Genomic DNA, 23,480 nt, shown 5'->3' on the forward strand with positions numbered 1-23,480 from the left:
ACACAAAGCTACTCTAACGATGTGTTTGAAGGCAGAGGGAACTCGACTGGAAAGATAAGCAGTCATAGAACTACGAAAATCTTCAGCTTGGTTTCTCCAAGCGAAACGCGGTAGTACTAAACGAGTTGCGATAATCAGAGGCAACCATTGACAGAGTTATAGTGAACTACTCAGGGTACAAGAACAGACCTGGAAGAGGGGAGAGTTGAGCCGGTAAGACTGTTCGGACGGGGAGTAGTCAATTGCTCCTCCAGGCTAAGCGCGTCCTCTTATCTTAGCACAAAGTGATCAATTGCAGTGCGTATGCACCAAGGTCAATGTAAATGGTCGCGTTACTTGGAAGAAAACGCAAGCAGCTGCCTTTTACCAGCATCAACTCGATGAGGGCCCCTGCGAGCTGTGGGGCCAATCACTAAAGAACGGAAAATAAAATATGCCAGAACTCCAAAGAACCAGAAAGTAAATATAATATTCACGAACAGGAATGAATGCAGTTTGCGTTTCTTGCGTAAGAAAAAACATGTAATATTTATAATAATATTGTAACTTGTTTCTAACGGCCTCTTTCGGCCATTTAGTATCCGCTGGGTAGTTGCCCAAAACTGAGATGTGGCTCAGACCAAAGCTTTTTCATCCGCGGGTTGGGTGCGTCATCGTCCCGGTTCAACGTTCATTGTTGCGTGCTGCGTACAGTGTAGCGAGATGTGCTTCTCTAAGCACGAACGCCAATCAGACACACCGTCGCTCAACAGGCCAAAGACCCCGAGGCTTTATTTCACCGAAATATATATCCGAGGAAGCAGTGGTGAACCCGCCGGGGTGGTGCAGTGGTAAGACGGAACCCGACCTTGGCGGCTGCGTTTCGATGGAGGCGAAACGAAGAGGCGTCCGTGTGCTGTGCGACGTCAGCGCACGTTGATCCCCAGGTGGTCGAAATTATTTCGCAGCCCTCCACTACGGCTCCTCTTAGCACTTTAACTCCCACCTTCTCTCTTGCCCTACGGCGCGGTTCAGGTGTCCACCGACACAAGTGTGACAGATACTGCGCCTTTCCCTTCCTGTGAACCCATTAATTTTATTATTATTATTAATTAATGTTATTATTATTATTATTATTATTATTATTATTATTATTATTATTATTATTATTATTATTATTATTATTATTATTATTATTATTATTATTATTATTATTATTATTATTATTATTATTATTATTATTATTATTATTATTATTATTATTAAAGCAGTGGTGCCACCCATCATCACTCGCACGCACCACATCCCCTTTTGTGCAAGATGGAAGTACACACAACATCGCAACGCACAAGTCCAGTCCCTTCGGCACTCACACACACACCACACATCCCCTTGCCTCAGAATGAACAGTAGCACCACCCAACCAGCCTCACAAGTCCAGTCTTTTTGGCCTCCAGATTATTCTTCCAAGCCGGGACACACGAACGGGTGAAGTGGGCCGTGACTTGTGTGAGGCAGAAGTCGAGGTGGTGGGCCCTGCATTAATGGACTCGCTATCGGATGGCTTCGTTTCGGGCAGCTCCTCTCTGGAGACAGATTCGGCAGGGCCGTTCGACCCTGAGGAGTTGGTAAGTGGGACAAGGTGCAGGCGATTACGCTGGAGGACACCCTTTGGGGTCTCCACGACGTACGACCGGGGAAGCTGGGCTGGTCCCAGAACCATCGCGGGGCTATTTACATCCCACACCCAGACCTGCTCACCAGTCTGAAGTGGGCGCTGTATTTGGGCTGCATGCCTCCGGCTCAAGTCCCGTGCCTGCGTCCTCCGATTAACTTCATCTCGCTCAAGAATGCGACGAGGGCCAGCCTGGCTCGAGTTGCTGTGCTATCTTAGGAACTCTTGTCTGTATGCGTCTGCCCATTAGAAGTTGTGCAGGACTCGCACCGTTGATGCCAGGAGTGTCCCTGTAGGCCAGCAGAGCCTGGAAAGAATCGTCGGCTTTGTGCAGTAGGTTTTTGGCGATTCCTCTCCACCTCCCCATTGGACTGCGGATAACGTGGGCTGCTGGTGACATGCCTGAAGTCATAAGCCTGCGCAAAGGAAAATAAGTCATTGCATGCAAACTGTGGACCGTTATCGCTGCGGACGACGTTTGGAATTCCGTGGCGTGTAAAGACGCTCTTAATGGCTGCGACGACTGCCGGTGCAGTTGTAGAACGCAGACTGATGACTTCTGGGAAGCGCGACCTGTAGTCGACCAGCAGCACATAATCTTGACCATCCAGATGAAAAAGGTCTGCTCCTACTTCCAGCCACGGAAGACGAAGTCTGTGAAGGCAACATCGGTTCTGTGCGTTGAACATGTGTTTCAGAGCACTTGGCGCAGTTATAGACGAGCGTTTCGATGTGGCTGTTTTTCTTGGCCACCATACTGACTCTCGAGTAATAACTTTGCAACGGTTAATACCCTGATGCCCGTCGTGAATGAGGCAAGCATGGAACGCTGAAGGGCTAAAGGCACGACAATGCGGACTCCTTTCAGAAGAAGCCCTTCACAAACACTGAGGTCCCCCTGATGCTGCCAGTACTTTTTAATGTGAAGAGGCAGCCTTGACTACCTGGGCCAGCCTTTAGTACAATATTCAAGCAGAAGGTTGCACTCACCATCATTGGCTTGTGCCTGGCGAAGCTCTTCTTGACGTGTAGAGATGAAGTCTGGGAGTGAGCGAAGAAAATCCCTTCCACGAAGAGCTCAACTAGATCTGCTTGCCTTGACAGAACCATCCACTGGTGCCCGTGAGAGCGTGTCAGCAGTGGCTAACAACTTGCCGGGTACATAGAGTACTTGGTACCGGAAGCGCATCAGCTTCATTCGGAAACGCTGTATCTGTGGAAGCAGTAAGTCAATATCCATAGATCCCATGAGCGCCAGAAGTGTCTGGTGATCAGACTCCAGGAAAAAGTTGTCCACGGACATATTCCTCAAAACGAAGCACTCCCCAGCTTGCTGCCAAAGCCTCCTTCTCAGTCTGACTGTAACGGCGTTCCGTTGAAGTCAGTGAACGCGACGCGAAAGCAACTGGACGACGCTCGCCGGAAGGCTGCTCTTGTAGTAACACGGCACCAAGACCGAAGGAGCTGGCATCAGCTGATACTGTCGTCTTGTATGCAGTGTTGTACCGAGCAACGCAAAGGTCCGAGCAGAGCAGTTCCTTGAGCTTGGTAAAAGCAGACTGTTGAGCGTGGCCTCAAGTCCACTCAAACTCATTCAGCAGCAAAAATCAGATCGGTGCTGTCGTTTCCGATACGTGAGGCAAAACGCGTCCGATGGGGTTAACAAGGCCCAGAAGTCTACGGACACCTGTGACGTCTTGCGGCGCCGGCATCGCTTTTATTGCAGCGACCTTGTCTGGTTCAAGAGAGATTCCCTCAGCGCTAACAATAACACCCAGAAACTTGACGCTGCTGGCTGCGAAAGTGCACTTCTCGCGGTTTAAGTGGCCCCCGCTTTTGTTAACCGATTTAGAACTTCCTGTAACCGACGGTCGTGCTCTGCACGCGTCTCGCCAAAGACAAGAACATCGTCGATCATGTTCACAACACCCGACTGGCCTTCCAGGATACGGGACATCTGTCGCTGGAAGTATACTCCGGTGCAGTTGCGATCCCAAACGGGAGCCGGAGAAAACAGTAACGCCCGAATGGAGTTATGAACGTTGTGTACTCTTTGCGACTCGGGAGATAGCTTGACCTGGTGGAAGCTCAACGTGGCATCCAACTTTGAGAAAGCAGTGGCATCCCCCAACTGACCAAGGCATTGTTCGACTGTGGGCAACATATGGCGTTCCCGCAAAATGATTGTTGAGGCGGGTTAGATCCACGCAAAGCCTGAGGCCGCCGGTAGCCTTCGGAACCACAACCAGTCCAGCACACTAGTCTGCAGGTATGTCGACGCGACGAATAACGCCATCCTCTTCCATCTTGTCCAGCTCCTGCTTGACCGCGTCCCGAAGAGGTAGCGGCAGGCGCCTGAGAACGTTTAATGAGAGCGGCGTAGCGTCTGGATTCCGTCTGATAGTGTCGGCATCTGGAGGCGTTCCAAGTCCTTCAAAGACTAGCTTCCAGACGAAACTGCCCGGACGCTTCTGGGGCTTCTGAAACGTGGTCTAGAAACTTGCAGACGCCCAAGGCTTGTATCGCCGATTGCCCTAGCAGAGGAACTGTGGGTGCTGCTATAACATAAAGACGCTGTTTGACAGAGTTGCCGTGCCACGTCAAAGTAGCATTATAAGCTCGCAGAACTGGCAGCACATTGTTACCGGGCCCCTTCAACTCGCCCTCTGGGTCCTGAAGCTTGGCACGAATGCCAGGAAACACGTCGGAACAACTAAAACTTCGGCGCCGGTGTCCACCTTAAATGACAGGGCGCGTCCGTCGACAAGCACCTCAATGAACTTCGCGTTCTGGCGACAGCCTTCCGCAACTGCGTGAAGCGCTCCACAGAACTAGCCGAAGGTTTCCGCGTCTACTTCCAGCCTTTCTTTTTCTTCATGCAGGCGATTTCAAAGCGCCCACCCTTGCCGCAAAAATTGCAGGAAGCACGGCGAGCTGGGCAGTCCGAACGCGGATGTGACGAACGGCCACAGAATAAACAAGTATGGGTAGGCTTATCAACCGACTATAGCTTCCCTTTTCGCATGCGCGTTGCGTCGACAGCGAGCGAATTCCATTGTACTGAGTCACGAATTCTGTGTTCATTATCAGCGTCTTCGTGCTGACGTGTTTGAGTTAAAGCCTCTTGCAAACTTAACTTTGAACTTCGGCAAAGTAGGCCTGAAAGCTTGCGGTCCAATAAACAGACGACGAAACGGTCGCGCACAAGCCTGTCTTCAGTAGCTGATGAAGAGTAGTTGCAACGCTTCACCATGATACGAAGCTCGGTGAAAAATGAATCAATGGTCTCACCCGGTTGCTGCGTCCGGCGATGAAAACGGGCAGACTCGTACAACTCGTTGAGCGGGAGGACGAAATGGTCTGTGAACGCCTTCTTGACAGCTGCTATGTCATTGGCATCGGCCTCTGCCAGCGTCGTTGATGCAAGAACAGTTCTTGCTTGCGGCCCCATGCAATATAGCATGGAACGCACCTGAACGCTCTGTGCAGCGGTAGACAGTCCCGTCGCACTACAAAAGTCCTCGAACTGCAGCAGCCATGTCGGCTAGGTCCCTGGGCTGTCAAAGTCGAACAGCGGCGGTAGGCGAAGCACTGCCCCAAGTGAGGCGGCGGCGGCGGCGTCGTTCATGGTGAAAAGCCGAAGAGCGCCGAATTAGTGACTTCGGGATCCCACTTCTGACACCATGTAGCGAGATGTGCTTCTCTAAGCACGAACGCCAACCAGACACACCAACGCTCAACAGGCCAAAGACCCCCAGAACGGGATGGGAAACGTAGAACAGCAAGCCTTACACAGACAATATGGAGACGACCCCAGTGTAGCATATGTAAGGTACGAGCAGTTACTAACAGTCATGCAAAACGTCTCTCTGCTTGCTCAATTCTCACCGATTCTACAACAGAGGCTCAGGAGGCAGCTATGACATCCGCACCCGCTGCGAAAATAATTTCGGATTCTAAAACAGTTATCCTGAACTTTGCCAATGGTTTAGTGTCATCCAACACCCGCCGCCTTTTGCGTTTTTGGCAACCCCGACAAGCTGTCACCCTTATTTGGACGCCCGCGCATGCGGGCCTTCCCGGTAATGAGGAGGCTCACTCCCTGGCACGAGGTCTCACTTTCCGGGCAGGGGAGGAACAGCCTTCCTCAGATGCCGGGGAGTGCCTGCTGTCCTTTCGTGACATCCTTACCTATCACTGCGAAAACAGGACTTACGCACCCCCTGCCCCGAATCCTGCAATAACACAAGCTGCCCATTGGCGCAAGCTGTAAACGCGCACAGCCCCATACCCCATCCTTTTCCACGCCCGCTTTTCTGAGCAGTTTTCTTCTTCCTGCAAGCTTTGTGGCAAACCTGGCGACTTTCCACACATATTACTCATCCTCCTTCACCAGAGGTGGCCTTAGATTTCTGGGAGAAGCTACTCACCAGTACCTCCTATAAGGACCAGCGCAAGATTACATGCGCTCTCGCTCGGAGAGCCCTCCAAGTGCTTTCTTTTGTTTGTAATAGGGCCCTCCATACATGAAGGGGGCTCTCAAATGCCATGAAGGGGCAGCGCCCCCACCCTTTGTAATATTGGCACTAAATGTTTCCGCCCCAACCACCACCCCCCAGGCGCGTAATTCCGTCTCCTCAACGGTAGAGTCCCGCAACTTCTTTCTCCTACAGGTTGCCTCCCAGCGGGTTAAACGGCGATAGTTTACCGAAAGGTGTCTCTCAACGCAACCTAAAGATAACATACACTTAATGAAGACAGGAAATAATTACGGTGAAGGTAATTGATCAATGTTACCATTGTCATGCTATCACCTCGTGGCTCTGTTAACAACTGGTTTTGCGGCTATTAGGAAATAAAAACACTACATATTGCAACCTAAAGGCGAACACTCCCTAGGAATGATCTCAGTAGCTTATTTTATTGAAAAACAAAATAAAAAAGCTGTTCTTACAGGATACGAACATATGCTTAATTCGGTTAGTGTTGAGGTAAGTAGTGTCAATCCATTGCGCCACTAAAGCAACGAGCAAGGCAAACTTCAAACCCACTATTATTCATTTTTACATTTCCGCTATCTGTAGCCAGGTAACGCTGCTCAGAGGACCCTACCGTTGAGGGAACGGAATCACGCCCCCCCCCCCCCCCCCCCAAGCTTTATTCCACTCAAATATATATCCGGGGAAGCAGTGATGGCACCCAGCGTCACTCGCACACGCTACAACAGAGTAGGGTATCTGTGCCAAACAGTCAGTAGTTTGTTCTGCTGGTTGTGGTAGAGCGCTACAGCAAGGTGAAGATTGTTTCTCATCGAGCGCGTGCTCGATGAGAAACTGATTGCCGCTGCATGGGCGCATTTCCGGACGATGGGACAATGCTGCGTCACAGCTCGGCGGCTCGGCTCGGTCTCCCAGGCACGTCGCAAAAGGGGTGGTTTGTTTTACGGATACACGTCTGCATCAGCGGCGTATCGCTGCATCTGTTTTAATTGTATGGTGAAGGTAAGATTTTATTGCCCCCAAGACGCTTGTCACATTGCGCAAAGCCTTCCGTTCCGCTGTCTTTGCTGCGTGTTTTGCATATTGCGTCGTATTACCGTACCAACGTCCGCTGAATGTGCTTTAGCTGTTACCACAAGGATGTTCCTATTGTCAATGGCATCTTTTTCATGAACATGTTAAATGCTTAAGTTGTAAATTCGTAGCCTCACATTGACTCCTCTCGGTGTGCAAATGAAGCGCGAGTAAAATTTTGGAATCGTGAACAGGGCGATAGTTATTGGAGCGATGCTATATCGCAGATATATTCACTTCTCAGACACATTAACTTCTAAATACTCGCAATCCCAATTTGCATTGCTTACCTCAACTCTTACAGGTTGGTGTTCTAGCGCAAGCGTTAGTTATTCCGTTCGTTTTTCTTTGTTCTTTGACACTGATATGTACTTTGCTTGTTAGCAAAATCTTGTACCCTTTTATAATCTCGCAGCGTCTCGTTTGGAGACCTACGCTCAAGTCATTTCGTTATCACAAGGATTTCATGAAGACCATGATGAATGAGCGGTGGTCGCTTTCCTGCACTTCAAGATTTGCTATGTCGTGAAGCGTCTATCTAAGTAATCGTGAATTAATAAAGCCTGGCTTTCTATGCAGCACAGCTTAACTCATTTATGCCCTTAGTGAAATCCCTCAAGCCATGGTGACTCTATTCATGTGCTTGTCGATTTCGCTTGAAGGCCCTTTATATTCACAAACGTACCCAAAGAAATAAGCCCCAGAATGCGTTTACGTGACGCGCGACGAAAGACTAGGCTAACGACGACGGAGGCAGAATGATGCTATGATAAGGTGGTTAAAGATTCCGTAACATTTCAATTAACGGAAAACTTGACAGTAGAAATCCATGTCAAGTAAAGTGGCTGAACAGTTAGGTGTCCATTTTTCTGCTTTATCTGAGCATCGTTCTGCCTCCGTCGTCGTTGGCCTTGTTTTCGTCCATAAGTAAAAAGACAATCAAATTCCCCTCCAAAAGTACGTGACTGCGACGTCACAAGCTTTTCTGACGTCACAACGTCGCGTGTTTGCTTTGCCTCACAGTTTTCTTAACACAGACCGGGGAGGAAGAAGATTCTAAATGTAAAAATTGCGGCCAGAAAGGAACGCTAGATGATATAATATGGCAATGTGCCGATTCCCCAGGCGCCGGCATTAACATTGATAGTAGAGAAGCCTGGGAGGTTTGGCTGCGGAGCGGAGATCCCACCGTTCAGTGGCACGCGACCCACCTGGCGGCTGAGGCCGTGAAGAGTCCTTGTAACCTCACCTGACCTCTGCCTGCGGGGCCCTCCTGACCCGCTCCCCGGCCTGCGTGCCGGGGGCGGGAGATGAAGGGCCCCTTTTCGGTGGAAATAAAGTTTTCATTCATTCATTCATTCGTTCATTCATTCACTGCATCACAGTTCGCAGGGGGCGCCAGGAAACTAAAGCCTCGCTCAGAGTCAGCACGCAGGCTTCTATGGGAGTCACGCTACCATGTACTCTTTCTACCATGTATGCACCACGTCCGCACCACCCCGGTGGGTCGAAGCCTGACGCGAGCAAGTCTTCTAATATCTCACTTCTAGTTTTACGTTTTCTTCTTTGAATATCACCATGGGGTGACCCCATTCTTCAAAGCACTTCTCTCTCTCTAGGTGGAACCATAGTTTTCTGATTTCACCCTTCACTTCATGGAGGCTCGGAGACTTGTTCCAGTAGGCCGCTTTGTAGCGGGCCAACCACACCTGATAGTTGACCTCTGCCAGTGTCAAGACAAACTACTTGAGCCCTTCCTTTGCAAGTGGGTTGAAGTCGCGCACGGTGGGGTACGGGATCCCGGGGAGGCCAAACATATCTCTCAGACGCTCTAGGAGTGCTGCGGGAACTATGCAGTCCAGAAAGATGTACTCCGCTGTCTCTCGCGCCGAGCAGAAGGGACACAGGTCAATATTTCCCAACGTCGCAGGGACGAAGGTGTGCCGTCTGATTAGTAAAATGCCTCTTGCGAACCTCCACATCAGGGAGGCTCGGCGTGCATCGAGGAAGTGGGCGGTTATGTACTGCCAACTGGGTCTTTCTGCACGTAGCATGAAGCTTGATAGGCGGGCAGGGAGCAGAGGAGTGATCATATTGATAATATCTTTCAGGGGCATATGGTTCGTGGGTCAACGTCAGACGAGTTTTCCTTCAGGTACTCCAAGTCCGTGGCTGCGGCTCGGTAAATGAAAGGGGTGACTCTGCATGCGGGGTGTTGTGGTGTAGGGCCTTTTCAGTGAATGTTCGCAGCCGTGTCGACAGATAGTATGGAGCCATCGTTTTTGTTAGCGGCATGTCGCATTCGACGGCTCTGAATGTCCATTTGATGTGCAGAGCCCTTGCGAGAATATCCAAATCGGGCAGCCCCAGGCCACCTCTGAATCTGGGCTGACAGACAATGGCTCGCTTTATCTTTTCGGGGGCTCCGTGCCCCAAAGAGCAGTATATATGTTTCTGGAGCTGTTTTTTCTTGTCTGAGGGGATGTCAAGGATGCTGGCCACAAAGCTGAGGGTAGAAATCAGCATTGTCTTGATGATGGTTGCCTGAGCAGTCAGGGGACAATTTAGAGCACCAAGATTGTGGGTTTTGATGCTTAGTTGCTCTTCAGCCCTATTCCAATTTCTGGGCGCTGATCCACCGGAATCGAAGAAATATCTGAGGATTCCTGTCTCGCGAGTAACAGAGATCGATTGGATAGCGGTAGGGGAAGGGGTCGTGTTCAAGGCCATAGCAGTGGACTTCTTGTGATTAAGGCGAGCCCCACTCGCTTGGAAGTGCTCCGTAGTTAGTTCAAGTAGTCTCTCCACTGATGTTGTGTATGGCACCACCACAGAAACGTCATACACGTAGGCGAACACTGGGGTGCAGCGCGCGCCCGCTGGCAATAGTGTTTTACGGATACCGCCATCTGTAACAATCTTTAGCAGGTGCGGTACAGTCGCTATGACATAGAGCAACGGGGAGAGAGGGCAACCTAGTCGGACACCCCTTTCCACGGGGAAAGGCATTGAGATGCGCCCCTGTATAATGACTGCTGCCTGTGGTGCCGCATAAAGCGCCTTGCACATATTTATGTATTGTAGGGGAATGCGCGTGATCTGAAGTGTCCTAAGCAGGTACTCGTGATTTAGGTGGTTGAATGCCTTCTCTTGGTACAGGGTGCAAAGAAAGCCATTGAGGCTGCGCGATTCCATCCACGTCAAAGAGTCTCTCAGAGCCATGCCATGGAGTTCCACCGAGCGGCCTGGGACACAGCAAGGCTGGTACGGCGTACTATTGACGATAGAGCGAGCGTCAGGTGCAAAGAGAGAAATTTGGCAATTGCCTTGTAGTCCGTATTTAGAAGGGTTATTGGCCTCCAAGCTTTACGGCCGCTGCTCCTGGAGGTGTCCTTGCACAGGAGTGTGATGAGGTCTTCAGTCATACTTGGAGTTAGTTCCCCTCGCTATAGGGCGTCGTTTGCTAAGTTGGTGAAAGCGGTCTTCAGCGACAGCCAAAACTTTATGCAAAATGCTGGCGGGAGGGAGTCCGTCCATACGCGAGCTTCTTTTTGGCTTCATCTGTTTTAGGGTTGTGTGTAGCTCTTCAGACGACAGCCATGTGTCGTCCATGTCAGGTGCGTCAGTTGCTGCCTGCAGCCGGAACGATGTGGGGGTGCAGGGATCAGAAGCACAAAGTTCGATGTAGAAATCGCATGCTAAACTCATTACCTGCTGAGGGTCCGTAACAATATTCCGTAACACTAGTTCTCAAAAGTGCCGTGCTAGTACAGCGCGACACTAGCGCTCTTCGTGGCGCGGCCAAATTGAGTGCACAAGTGCAGCAGTGCAACCTTGTCGTCTGCTGGGCCCGAGTCGAACGCCGGCGCGGTGACACTCTCCTTTGTTTGCATCGGATTTTGCGTTTGCGACTTGCGTGGTTCGTGGATGAACGTGGATGAAGTTGTTCAGTTATTCATGGAAATTATGCAGGATGACGAGTTCGACGCCGAGTTCGAAGCTGCATTTGCCCTCGCGGCGTGCAAGCTTCTGCGTGTGAACCGCAACTGCATCAGTGGTTATTTCGAAAATATTACCTCGAGGTACTTCGACTTCGGTTTCAAAGAACTCTTTAGGTTGTCCCGAGAGACTTTTGACGCTGTGTGCGAACGCTTCAGGCGCTCTTCCTCATATCCTAAGGCTGTGAGCGGACGACAACAAATTTCTGCCGAAGAGACCATCTTGAAATAACGGCTTGAGGGGCTAGTTGGAGCTGCATCTTATTCAGAAATGTGGCCACATTTCTGAATAAGATGAGACCATCTTGATCGCTCTCAGCTATCTTGGGAGCCAGACTAGCATGAACTCCGTGGCAGATCGATTTGACGTTACAGAGTCGTCTGTTGTGCTGTGTCTCCGGAGAGTGCTGGACTTCCTTTTCGAAATCAGCTACGATGTGATCGCTTGGCCAGACGATGCTGAGATGGCCCGTAGCAAGGCATGTTTCCTGGCTAAGAGTGGCGGGAAAGGCCCTCGTAACACTGTCGGCTGTATTTATGGGAGCCATGTCGAAATCTGCAAACCTGAAGAATCCACTGCTTCCTATATCAATAGGAAAAAGTGGCCATCGATCATTCCGCAGGGAATCTGCAACGAGAAGAACAAATTCCCTGATGTGTTCATAGGGTTTCCGGGCTCTCCGTACGACGCCCGCGTGCTGAAGGAAAGCCCCTTCTCAGAGGCCGCCGGCAGATGTGGAGATGAATATATACTACCTGCATATATCTGCATACCCACATCTTCCGTGGCTGCTGTCGCCCTACAGAGATAACGGAGCAAGCTTTCCACCATGGAAGCAGAAGTATAACACAATAGCCAACGGAGGGTATCAATAGAGAACACGTTCGGGCTTGTGAAACAGCGCTTCAGGCGGCTCTATTTAGTCGATGCAAAAACCATCCTCCAGTGCTGCAGGATTGTGGTGGGCGCCTGCGTGCTGCACAATTAGTGCAATGCGGAAAGAGATTTCATGGCCGAATTTGGCAATTTTGATCTCGATGACGTGGGCAATGACAACGAAGATGTCGGAATAATTTCGCCAGCGTGCTGCGAGAGCTGAAGGCAAATGATTGCTCGTCACCGGTGCTGAAAACAGCCTAGTTGCGCAATGAAGCAGTAACCATAGTACAGTGTTGTTTACGCCTTCTCTTTATTGTCGCAAACAGCAGCTATTAGCTCCCGCAGCAGGGCCATTCTGCCTTAGTGGCGTCTCTCCCTTGCAGTCTCTGCGCCTCTCGATCATTATATGAAGCAGACTCCACTGGAGTGTCCATGCGGCGGCGCCTTCTGCTGACGCTTGGCAGTGGCTGAGGATCAGCAGGCTCCCCCTGCATGTCTTCTTCACTGAAAATTTCATTAGAATGAGCTTTTGTTAAGCTATAGCCAATAAAAGCAACTCACCCTGAGACAGCGTCCTCTTGTTCCGGAGCTTGCTGACTTACGACTTCTACCTGCGTCAGCAGCACAGTCGGAGTGATGTGGTGCTGCTTTTCAATCACCTCAGACAGCTCGCTGGATAGTTTAACCCAGGTGTTACAAGTTATAAGCTACAGGCGAAGAAGACATTGAATGCTACTTCTCATAATCGCAGTTCGCTTTCAAGTGCCCCGATGAATGTTTTTTATTTTTGTTTTCTTATATCGTAGCTCAAGCGACTTCCACTTATTTTCCACTTGCAGATAAGTCAGATTGCCCTTAAACTCCGCATTAATTAGTGCGGCAAGTTAAGCCCACATCACCTTCTTTATTCTGTATGGGTTGGAGCAGAGAGTATAAACAATACCTACAGTTTCCTTAGCTTGGGTAATGCACGTGCATGTAAGGGCGCAAGCAATTTAAGGTGCAACACCGATGTTTGGGCCCGCTGGTATTAGTCTCGTAAAACGCTAGCAGCACGTAAAAAAAAAGAAAAAGAACGTAGAACCACGGCCGCTCGATGGAAGTGCGCGCTTCCATCGAGCGGCCGTGGTAGAACGCAGTATTCTTCTTCTACTACATCGTCCTGTCGTGTGTGTTTCTTCGTCCCCCTTCCCCCGCTCTTTTTTTGTGCTGCGAACGTTTTACAAGTTAAGGCAATTTAGTTTTCTTGGTTAAAATAAATTTATGGCCTAGTTTAACATGCGGGTGCTATTGCAAATACGTTTTTGTTCAGCGTTCACTACAGAAGCTTACCTGAAGCTGGACCTCTTCCCCACAAGTTCATTTAAGTCTTTATACTGTGAAATAAATAAAGCGTTTTGCGCTTCTCCCACACTTCCCGCTCATTATCGGGCGGCAACTGTGCGTTGGCGCTTGCTCAGGGTCTGCAGCTGCTTCGGATGACCGCCTTCCGGAACCACAGCCTCTATTACTTAGCTGCCGTTGTCATCCTCCCCGAAGACAACGCTTACGCGAATGCCGTCTATGTAGAAAACAAAAATTAAATGGATCCGCAAGTGATTACTGGACGGGCCGCATGCCTGCGCTGTCAATCCGCAAAACACCTGTCACTCACCTTCCGTCTGATACAGCAACCCTCGCTCTCCGATGGCGTGGAAGCCGATGTCATCACACACGGGGAAAACCTCCGGCTCTTCACCATTTACGGGCACGCGCATGTCATCTGCTGCAGAGCTCGTGCACCACGTGAACTGGCTACGGCGTGCGTGCAAGCGTGCAAAGAACTCGTGCACTAAAAGACCTGCACGACGTCAAAGCAAGTGCGACGGTGCTAGTGGCGCGCCCTGCACGCGCCAAATCGAGCACCAAAGTGCAGCACTTGTGAACTCGTGCAGAAAGTGCAGCCAGATTGAGGAGACCTAGGGTTTCATTCTTTCTGGCAAGGCAATGGCGTAGCAGATAACTGGAACACCATGTCTCGGTTTCCCATCGTTCAGCGCGTGCTGTTGCGCGAAGTCTGTCCCAGCGCCGATTTATATGATGGAGCTCCTTACGCAGGGCGGCCAACGCCGCGGGGATGCTCGGTTCCTGAGAAAATGGGGCCGATAGCGCGATGATGGCATCCGAGACTATTCGGATTTCCTCTCTATTTGCACCACCGGGGTGGTACAGTGGTAAGTCGCCCGACTACTGTGCCGGAGTTCCCGGGTTCGAACCCGACCACGGCGGTTGCGTTTTCGATGGAGGAGAAACGAAGCGGCGTCCGTGTGCTGTGCGATGTCAGCGCACGTTAAACATCCCCAGGTCCCACGTGGTCGAAATTACTCCGTAGACCTCCACTACTACTCCCCTTTCTCTGTCTACTTTCACTACCACCCTCTTCCATTCGCTTAAGGCGTGGTTCAGGTGTCCACAAGCAAGTGTGGCAGATACTGCGCCTTTCCCTTCCTGTGAACCAATTACATTACTACTATTCCCGCGCCATCTCTTGGAGGCAAATCTCGATGGAGGTTTTCATTTTATCCCAGCTTTCTGCATCCATGTTCGGGGAGACGTAACGCTTTATAACTTTGACGACTTCCTGCTGAACACGCTCGTCATCCAGAAGTCTCGTGTTTAATTTCCAGCAACCCTTTTCTCGTGGAGTAATATGAGCCGCACAGAAGCGCATGATAAGCAGATTGTTATCACTTAGGGCATTGGGGAATACCCACAGAGTGCAGGGAACCAGCTACGCTAGCAGAGACATAGACGCGGTCAATACGCCTTTCGAGTCCACGGCCAGACCAGGTCATGCCGGCGCGACTAGGTTGGAGTGCGCGCCAAGCATCGGTTAAGTCTAACTTCTCCACCCTATCACGCAAGGCCTGTGCGCCATTGTGGTCTCGTCCAAGCCGCCGCAGTGTACCCCGAAGAGAGCGGCGGTTTTCCTTGAAGAGGACACGGTTAAAATCGCGCAGTAACACTATTTTGGCTGGCCAATAAATCTTTCAAGCCCCTCAAAAACTTCTCGCTGTCCAAAACGGCATGGGACATATACATTAATGATGCGTATGCCACTGTTGAGGTCAATCGAGACAAAGCGTACTGCGTTGTCCCGATCATGGCGTAGGACTGACAGGCCGGCGTCTCTTAGGAAGATGAGCGCAACTCCCCCTGAGCCCTTCCTTCCGAAATTCAAAAGGCTTTTGTGCTGAAACAGAAGTCAAAATTTTAAATTTGTTCTTGCCGGTGAATATAATTTTCTTGAAGTGCGAGGATGTCGATCATTTTGGCGCAGGCTCTGTGTATAGCTTCAGCTTCTTTTGCGGCTTTAGTAAGGCCGCGAATGTTTAGCGTTGCGTGAACGAAGGAAAAGGCCAGGATATTCTAGTTCACTACAGCCAGGATGTAGCTAAAGGAAGGAAGGGAGGGAATGCACGACCACCTCATGAAGAGGAGGCGGTGTCATGCATGCTGTGAGTGGGAGAAGCGGATGGTGACTCCGCTGTGGAATCGCCGTCGTAATGTTGTCCGAGATGTCCGAGTAGTGTTGCAAATGTAACAGGGGGTTGGCTCGGCATTTCTGTTTCGGTGTCAAAGCTGTTCTCGCTTATTGGTGGAGCTTTTTTCGTAAACGCTCGCTTCGTCAACGGCGCGTCGGTGGAAGATTCCGATGATATTGACAGCACTGATTTTTTGCTTTTCTTCTTTCTGGGACTGCGCTTGCGTTTGGGGCGCGCTGTTGTCGTATCCATGTCCCTCTCTTCTGATTGATTGATTTATAGGAAAGGAAAAAGGCGGTAACTGTCTCACTTGTTTTCTGTGGACACCTTAACCACGCCGTAAGGGAAGGGAGGAAGGTGGGAGTTAAGGTGGAAAGAGAGAAAGAGGAGCCGTAGTGGAGGGCTACGGAGTAATTTCGACCACCTGGGGATCTTTAACGTGCGCTGACATCGCACAGCACACGGACGCCTCTTCGTTTCGCCTCCATCGAAACGCAGCCGCCGAGGTCGGGTTTGAACCCGGGTACTCCGGCACAGTAGTCGGGCGTCTTACCACCGCACCACCCCGGCGGGGCTGTCCCTCTCTTCATCTTCTTCAGTTTCAATCGACCGGTCTTTCTCTCTTTCCACTTTCACTCCCACCTTCCTCCCTTCCCTTACGGCATGGTTGCTGTGTCCACAGAAAACAAGTGAGACAGTAACCGCGCCTTTCCCTTCGGATAAATAAATCAGTTTAAGCTCTCCACTACGGCTCCTCTTTCTCTCTTTCCACTTTCACTCCCATCTTCCTCCCTTCCCTTACCGTGCGGTGTCCACAGAAAAACAAGTGAGACAATTACCGCGCCTTTCCCTTCCTATAAATAAATCAGTTTAAATCAGTTTTAACGTTTCGACGGAGGCGAAACGAAAAGGCGTGCGTGTGTTGTGCGATGTCAGCGCACGTTAAAGATCCCCAGGTGGTCGAAATTACTCCGTAGCCCTCCACTACGGCTCCTCTTTCTCTCTTCCCGCTTTAATATCCCACCTTCCTCCCTTCCCTTAGGGTGCGGTTCAGGTGTCCACAGAAACAAGTGTGACAGCTACTGCGCCTTTCCCTTCCTGTGAACCAATAAATCCCCAGGTGGTCGAAATTCCTCCGTAGCCCTCCACTACGGCTCGCCTTTCTCTCCTTCCACTTCCGCTCCAACCTTCATCTCTTCCCTTACGGCGCGGTTCAAGTGTCCCCGTAGCAAGTGTGACAGATACTGCGCCTTGCCAGGGCCCGCTGGCAATGGTGTAACAATCTTTTGCAGCAGGGGTTCAATCGCTATGACATAGAGCAGCGGGGACAACCTTGACGGACACCCCTTTCCACGGGGAAAGGCATTGTGATGCGCCCCTGTACAATGACTGCTGCTTGTGGTGCCACATAAAGCGCCTTGCACATATTTATGTATTGTACGGGAATGCGCGCGAGCTCAAGTGTCCTAAACAGGTACTCGTGACTCGGGCGGTCGAATGTCTTCTCTTGGTCCATGGAGCAAAGAAAGCCATTGAGGCTCCGCGATTCCATTCACATCAAAGAGTCTCTCAGAGCCATGCCATGGAGTTCTACCGAGTGGCCTGGGATACAGCAAGCCTGGTACGGCGTACTATTGAGATAGAGCGGGCGTCAGGCGCAAAGAGAGAGATTTGGCAATTGCCATGTAGTCCGTATTTAGAAGGGTTATTGGCCTCCAAGCTTTACGGCCGTTGATCCCGGAGGTGTTTCTTGCACAGGAGTGTGATGAGGTCTTCGTTCATACTTGGAGGTAGTTGCCCTCACTCTAGGGCATCGTTTGATAAGTTGGTGAAAGTGGCCTTAAGCGACGGCCAAACACTTTATGTAAAAGGCTGGCGGGAGTCCGTTGCGCCGCTAACCGACAGCTCAACACAACATACGCGCACACAGCTGTACCCCTTGGGAAAGAATGGACGATTCCAGTCCGTATAGACTATATTGAACTAGAATAATGTCCTAGTGGCGCGAACGGAGAGGCGCAGGCATGCTCCTTGGCTTAGAAAGCACGAGACGGCGCCACTGCAACTCTGCAACTTCTAGCGGCGGCATTGCTGCTGCTTCAGACATTTTTGCGTGTTTGTCTGTGTCGTTGCCTCAATGTAGTGCATTTATGCTTCTTTAGTAAACAATCCTCCATACCGCTGGCTTTAGCTAGCTTCAGTGTAATTGTCTAAGCATTTTTCGTACCTTGGCTTTCTGGGCAGTTAAGCAGTGGTGAAAAATTGCGTCGTCCTGTGTTGTCTGCTACCATGAAGGGGCGGTCGAAATGCTTGATTTGTTGCTAAATGTCAGTTGTTTACATGCACCTCTCGGGCTAAATTTGTTCATCTGCGGACAATATTCTAGTTCACTTTACATGCGCATACGGTTAATTACACATGCAACTCATCTTTCCGCGCACCTACGCTCATGCATGTATGGATTGTTTTTTTTTTCTGAAACGGCTCAGCATGCTGGCGTCACTGTTGCAATTCAGCTGACACCAAAGCTTTGAAGGAAGCGTCACTCGTTGAAGCACATTAATTTTAAAGGCCTCCCACTCGGTGGGGTCTGCAGTATACCTACAGCTTCAACTTCGTTTAAAACGTTCTGCTCAGAAACCGAAATATCGCTTCGAGGCAGACAAACCTCATCTGTTTCGATATTTGTGCCTATTGTCGTGGCTTTTTCCTGGTCGCCGACAAACTTGCTTTTGCTGGCCTTATCTTTCCGGTCTCTGTTTAACGCTTCGCACGGAAAGTTAAGAGGGGCAGTCAGGCAGGAGTGTTGGCACCGCACCAGGTGCCAGAGACGATGTTCCACGAAGAAGTCGGACTTCGGAGCCGTTTATCACGTGCGCGTAGTCCCGCAATATGCATTCGGGCTCGAAGTGGCGCTCGCAGACTGCTGAAGATTATCAGTGGTTTGTGCTTCCTATGAAGATTGCGCTCCCACCTTTCCCTGAGGTCATCATCTCTACGAGCGGCGAACAAAGACGCCTTAGGAGTGCCCGGGTAACCGCTCCGACAGCCCAGCGCAAAGCAATGAGAGTCTGTTGTGCTCTTCGACATCGTGCCACTGATTGTGACCACATAGCACTACAATCAGACCGACAGCACACAAGACGACTTATTAATGTGAAAGCATCACTTTGCTATGATCACAGATTTCTGACCGCAGGCCGCGTACGCAGGCCGCAGTATGCAGGCCACAGTACGCAGGCGAGTCCGCAACCAGGCCCCGTAAGCAGACCGCGTCTAGCCACACCGAAACGCAGAGTGACCGTCCGACTGCCCTCAGCAGCACGGAGGCAGCGGAGCGGGGCTAGTAAATGGGGCGGCAGCGCCCCTTGCGGGAAGCGAGTCGTTTTGCTTCAGCCGTTCCGCTGGCTGGTGCCTCCATTCGCGCTGCTAGATGAGTATTCTAGTTCACTATAGTATACACCCTATTCACTATCAGGTTTAGCAGGCGGCCGTTGTTGTAACCCTGTGTTGTGGAGACGTCATAACGTTGGGCGGTTCGAAACTCCTCCTCCTCCTCCCTGCTCCCTCCCTGCGTCCCTGCTACGCGCCTCTCATTTGTCGGATACTTGAGGCGCCATTTGGAACGCGTCCAACCAGAGCTCAGATTTCACCAACGCTGTGCCCTAATTCGCCGTAAGCCCTTTCTCTCTCTTTCTCTCTCTCCTGTTGCGTTATGCGTTCGATGGTTGCCAGTAAATCAGCATTGACATCACCTGAATAAGCTCTACAAGTCCCTCCCCCGCAGTCAGTGCGATGGCCCAGCTGTCGTGCCGTGAAGACTGCAATAGCAGAGGCGGCATACCGAATATTATTGCGAAAGCAATACTATCACTTTTCAGCCCTCCAGTAAAGCAGCAATGACATCACCTGAATAAGCTCTACACGTCCCTTCCGCGCAGTCAGTGGGATGGCCCAGATGTCGTGCCGTGAAGACTGCAGTAGCCCCGCCGGGGTGGTGCAGTGGTAGGACGCCCAACTACTGTGCCGGAGTTCCCGGGATCGAATCCCGGCCTCGGCGGCTGCGTTTCGATGGAGGCGAAACGAAGTGGCGTCCGTGCGCTGTGCGATGTCAGCGCACGTTAAAGATCCTCAGGTGGTCGAAATTACTCCGTAGCCCTCCACTACGGCCCCCCTTTCTCTCTATCCACTTTCACTCCCACCTTCATCCCTTCCCTCACGGCGCGGTTCAGGTGTCCACAGAGCAAGTGTGACAGATACTGCGCCTTTCCCTTCCTATGAACCAACCAACCAACCAAGACTGCAGTAGCAGAGGCGGCATACGTAATATTATTGCGAAAGCAATACTACTTTCCCTTTTCAGCCCTTCGCGTGACGAGGCGGTAGCTACCATTGACCTTTACCGAGACCTTTGGAGCGCCGCCAAGCACAGCTGTGCAAAAACAGGGGCCCCAACTCACGCCGTCAACTCACGAAGCGGTAGCTACCAAACGCGGCCTAACTCCCGCTCCCTCCGTGAGGAAGCGCTACAGCCGGAGTGACGTCATCCGATCTTCCGCAAAAACAGGGGCCCCAACCAACACCGCCTAGACTATAATATTCTAGAGCACTATACCTAGACTACTCTAGGTGGTGTTGCCCCAACTCGCGCCGGCAATTTGCGAGGCGGTAGCTACAAACCGCGGCCTAACTCCCGCTCCCTCCGTGACGAAGCGCTACAGCCGGAGTGACATCATCCCATCTGCCGCAAAAACAGGGCCCCCAACTCGCCCCGTCAACTCGCGAGGCGGTAGCTACCAACCGCGGCCTAACTCCCACTCCTACCGCAGCTACCACCAGGGGTGCAGCGTTGAATACTATAGGAGGTGGGTCACGTGGCCTAGCGGCCGGTGGAACCAACGCAGTCTCCAGGGATGCTTTCATTTCTGCTGGCGTAAAGAATGCCGTTGCAGCCGATGCCGGAGCGGCAGTTGTACATTCTGCCTTAACCTCACCCACAACCAAGTATATCGTTGCAGCCACGGCACTCCTTGCCTCGCTACTAGTTATACATACAGGTAGCACCCCGCAGGTAGCACCCGGCACTAAACAATAGTTGAACCATATGCCGTGGCCAGAGTGAATCACTGCATAGCCATAACATACCCACAAGCACCACAACCAGCTACACCACCAGCTGAACCTAGGCGTAGTCATAGCTATTGCTTTCGCAATTACCAGGCTTCACCAACCTAAGCCACTCCCAACTTTTCAACACACACAAACAAAATATAAAAATTCAAACCGAATGAATAGCAAAACACAGTCGAAAGCTCGTATTTTGTTGGCCAGAGTTCAACAAAATTAAGGAAGACGTAAACTGCAGTTTTTCATAAACGTTTTCATGATTAACAATGCTTATTAGCGCAAGAGCAACTAATGCCAAAAAGTGCCAAAGTCTGACATTGAATGGTTACTATGCAAAAGGGGCTAAATGTCGTGAAATGCAGTTAACATCTACATACCCTTTGTTAGGTTTGGGTTGCGTGCGCCGGGGTAGCGTACCGCTGCCAGCAGTTATTACGTTAGTGGCTCGCGTGCTCAGCCCACCACTGACGCAAGTTGTTACATGCTGCGCGCGGCCCCTCGGTAGCGTTGGCCTGGCGGCTCCGTGGACGGCGGACGGCATTAACGATCCCAGCAAAGACGAGGCGTCTTCTAACGAAACAACCTTTACTACAACATCGAGAAGATACGGGCAGAGAAGCTGACCCGGAGAGAATATAGACACTCTCACACAGCTGGTGTCTAGCGTCGTCTCAACAGCGCGTCAAAGTAGTCTCTCTCTTAGCGGAGTCGGCCTCTGCTTTTTATAGGTTTTCCAGTTCACAGGGAAAGGGTAAACCCTCACAGGAAATGGAGCGCCCAACAAGTCTGGGCAAGATGGGATGACTCAATCGCAGGTGGTCCGAACGCATCTCCTCCACCTCCTGCAGACGGGCGAGGGCGGCGCACTCTCTCACGAGCTCCAGGCTTGGCCGGCGTTTGCACACACACGCACGCACACACATTTGGCGCGTGGCAAGATCACGTCGAGACTTGCCCGAGGGAGGAAGCGTTGCGCGGCCGATGACCGGCGTCGAAATGGCGGATCCGCTCGCCGTTTTGCCTGTTGTTATGCGGTGGCTGCGTCAGCTGTCCCACTTGTCGGTGGAGAAACGTAACAGACTGCCCCGCCGGGGAAGGGAGATCCCGAAGGAAAGGGGACTGCATCCGCTGTCCAGAGGGATCGGGATGTTGCTGCTAGCCGGGGTCCTCCGACTCTGTTTCTCTTGAGCCAGTCAGCCTGAAGAATTCCTTGGCAAGTCTGGTTTCCAAGGCACTCTGCAACTTGTCTTCAGGAGATTTCTGACAACCCGCAACGTCACAACCACGCTAAAAACTCAACCGTTCAGCTAGCAAGCACGGCACAAACTTCACTAAGTTATGCCAGACTATTTCCCTCGTATGCCCCCATCTATACTAAAGGGCAGCTCAGCAGCACTTGGAACGCGTCATCAAATTTGAAAATTGCGCTTTCAAAAACGTCCCTTCAAACAAAAATAATGCAATACAATATGTTCAAAATCCTATGCCAGGAAGAAAAACACCAAGAAGTGAAAACTGAGGCTTCTTCTCACGTTATGGGCTGACTTAAGCCATCGGCGTTACCGTTGAGATCACCCTTTTCACTAAGGCTTCCGTTTTCTGTGCAAAGAAACGCATGAGCATGAGTCGGTCACTTTTCTATACAACCTATCCCTCTCCTTACGCTTGGCGCACCAGTCACGCGATTTCTCGGTACGGGCGCATTTGTGCCTCTGGAATAGTCGCTTTCTTTTTCGCGATAGCTTCCACTTGCTCCATTCTTTCTCGCGCCTGCCTTTCCGCTTTTTTCTGCGGCAGCACTGGAACACAAGCTTTCTGCTTTCTTTTTGCAATCGTTTGAGTTTCCCCTCCTTACGATGGCAGCAATCTTTCTCGCGCCTGCCTTTCCGCTTTTTTCATCGGCAGCACTGGAATCCCAGCCTTCTGCTTTCTTTCTGAGCCATCTCTGACAAGCTAGCGGTCAACGTTCTAGCGGTAACCGGAGCTAGTCGAGCACGGGTGTCGTCGAAGTGCGGCGCCGCGTCTGCATCGCGGCCCGCCTCGCAGGACTCACTTTCAGTCAAATTCGAACTGCTCACGCCAGTCGTGTCAGTCCCCCTTCTAGGCATTTGCTCTGGCACTCGCCACTCAGTGCGTCACCTGGCTCAGGGCTAACTGGCGCACGATCAAGCTCTTTCGACAGCTGGGGCGCTACGGATTGTGTGAGGGTCGTGTGTGCTACGTCCGCGTTCGCACCGGGGTTGCTTTCGCGAATACAACCTAGCGTGGTATCGGGGCTCGAACGATTCTGACTCTGCTCTGGTCGCAAGTCTCGCTCTCTACAGCGTACGCGCACTCCTCGTCGGTCTGCCCTGGCTGATCACAACTCGCGGGCTGCGCAGATTCCCTGACCGGCACGTCGTTTTTCTGCGTGCCCTGCTCTACGACACAGCTGATTTCGAGAACCGCAATTTTCTCATCTCCTAGCTCGTTTCGATCTCCGTCGCGCTCTACACAAGCTTCTGCATTTAACTTTGAGGCGGTTCAGTTACTACCAGTTCCCCACACTCATTTGATGGAACTGTATCTCCTACAGCTACTTGGGTCGGCATGCATTTCAGCTCGCTTAACGGCGTCACTTCGGACTTCTCGCCGATTAAGCCTGCGCTAACCGTCTAAGCTAGTGGCTCGACCAAGGCAACACGATGCTCTTCTGTTAGAGGCTCGGTCGGCTCGCTACTGCGG

The 23,480-nt window shown here is 51.3% G+C and overlaps 1 pseudogene; it reads right to left on the reverse strand.

Moving 5' to 3' along the window:
• Window positions 1-1,408: 1,408 nt before the first annotated feature.
• On the reverse strand, window positions 1,409-2,957 carry LOC146177392 (uncharacterized; annotated as a pseudogene).
• Window positions 2,958-23,480: the final 20,523 nt, after the last annotated feature.

This window comes from Amblyomma maculatum, chromosome 10 (assembly GCF_055883805.1).
Source record: "Amblyomma maculatum isolate TAMU_Amacu chromosome 10, ASM5588380v1, whole genome shotgun sequence".
Classification (NCBI taxonomy): Eukaryota; Metazoa; Arthropoda; class Arachnida; order Ixodida; family Ixodidae; genus Amblyomma; species Amblyomma maculatum.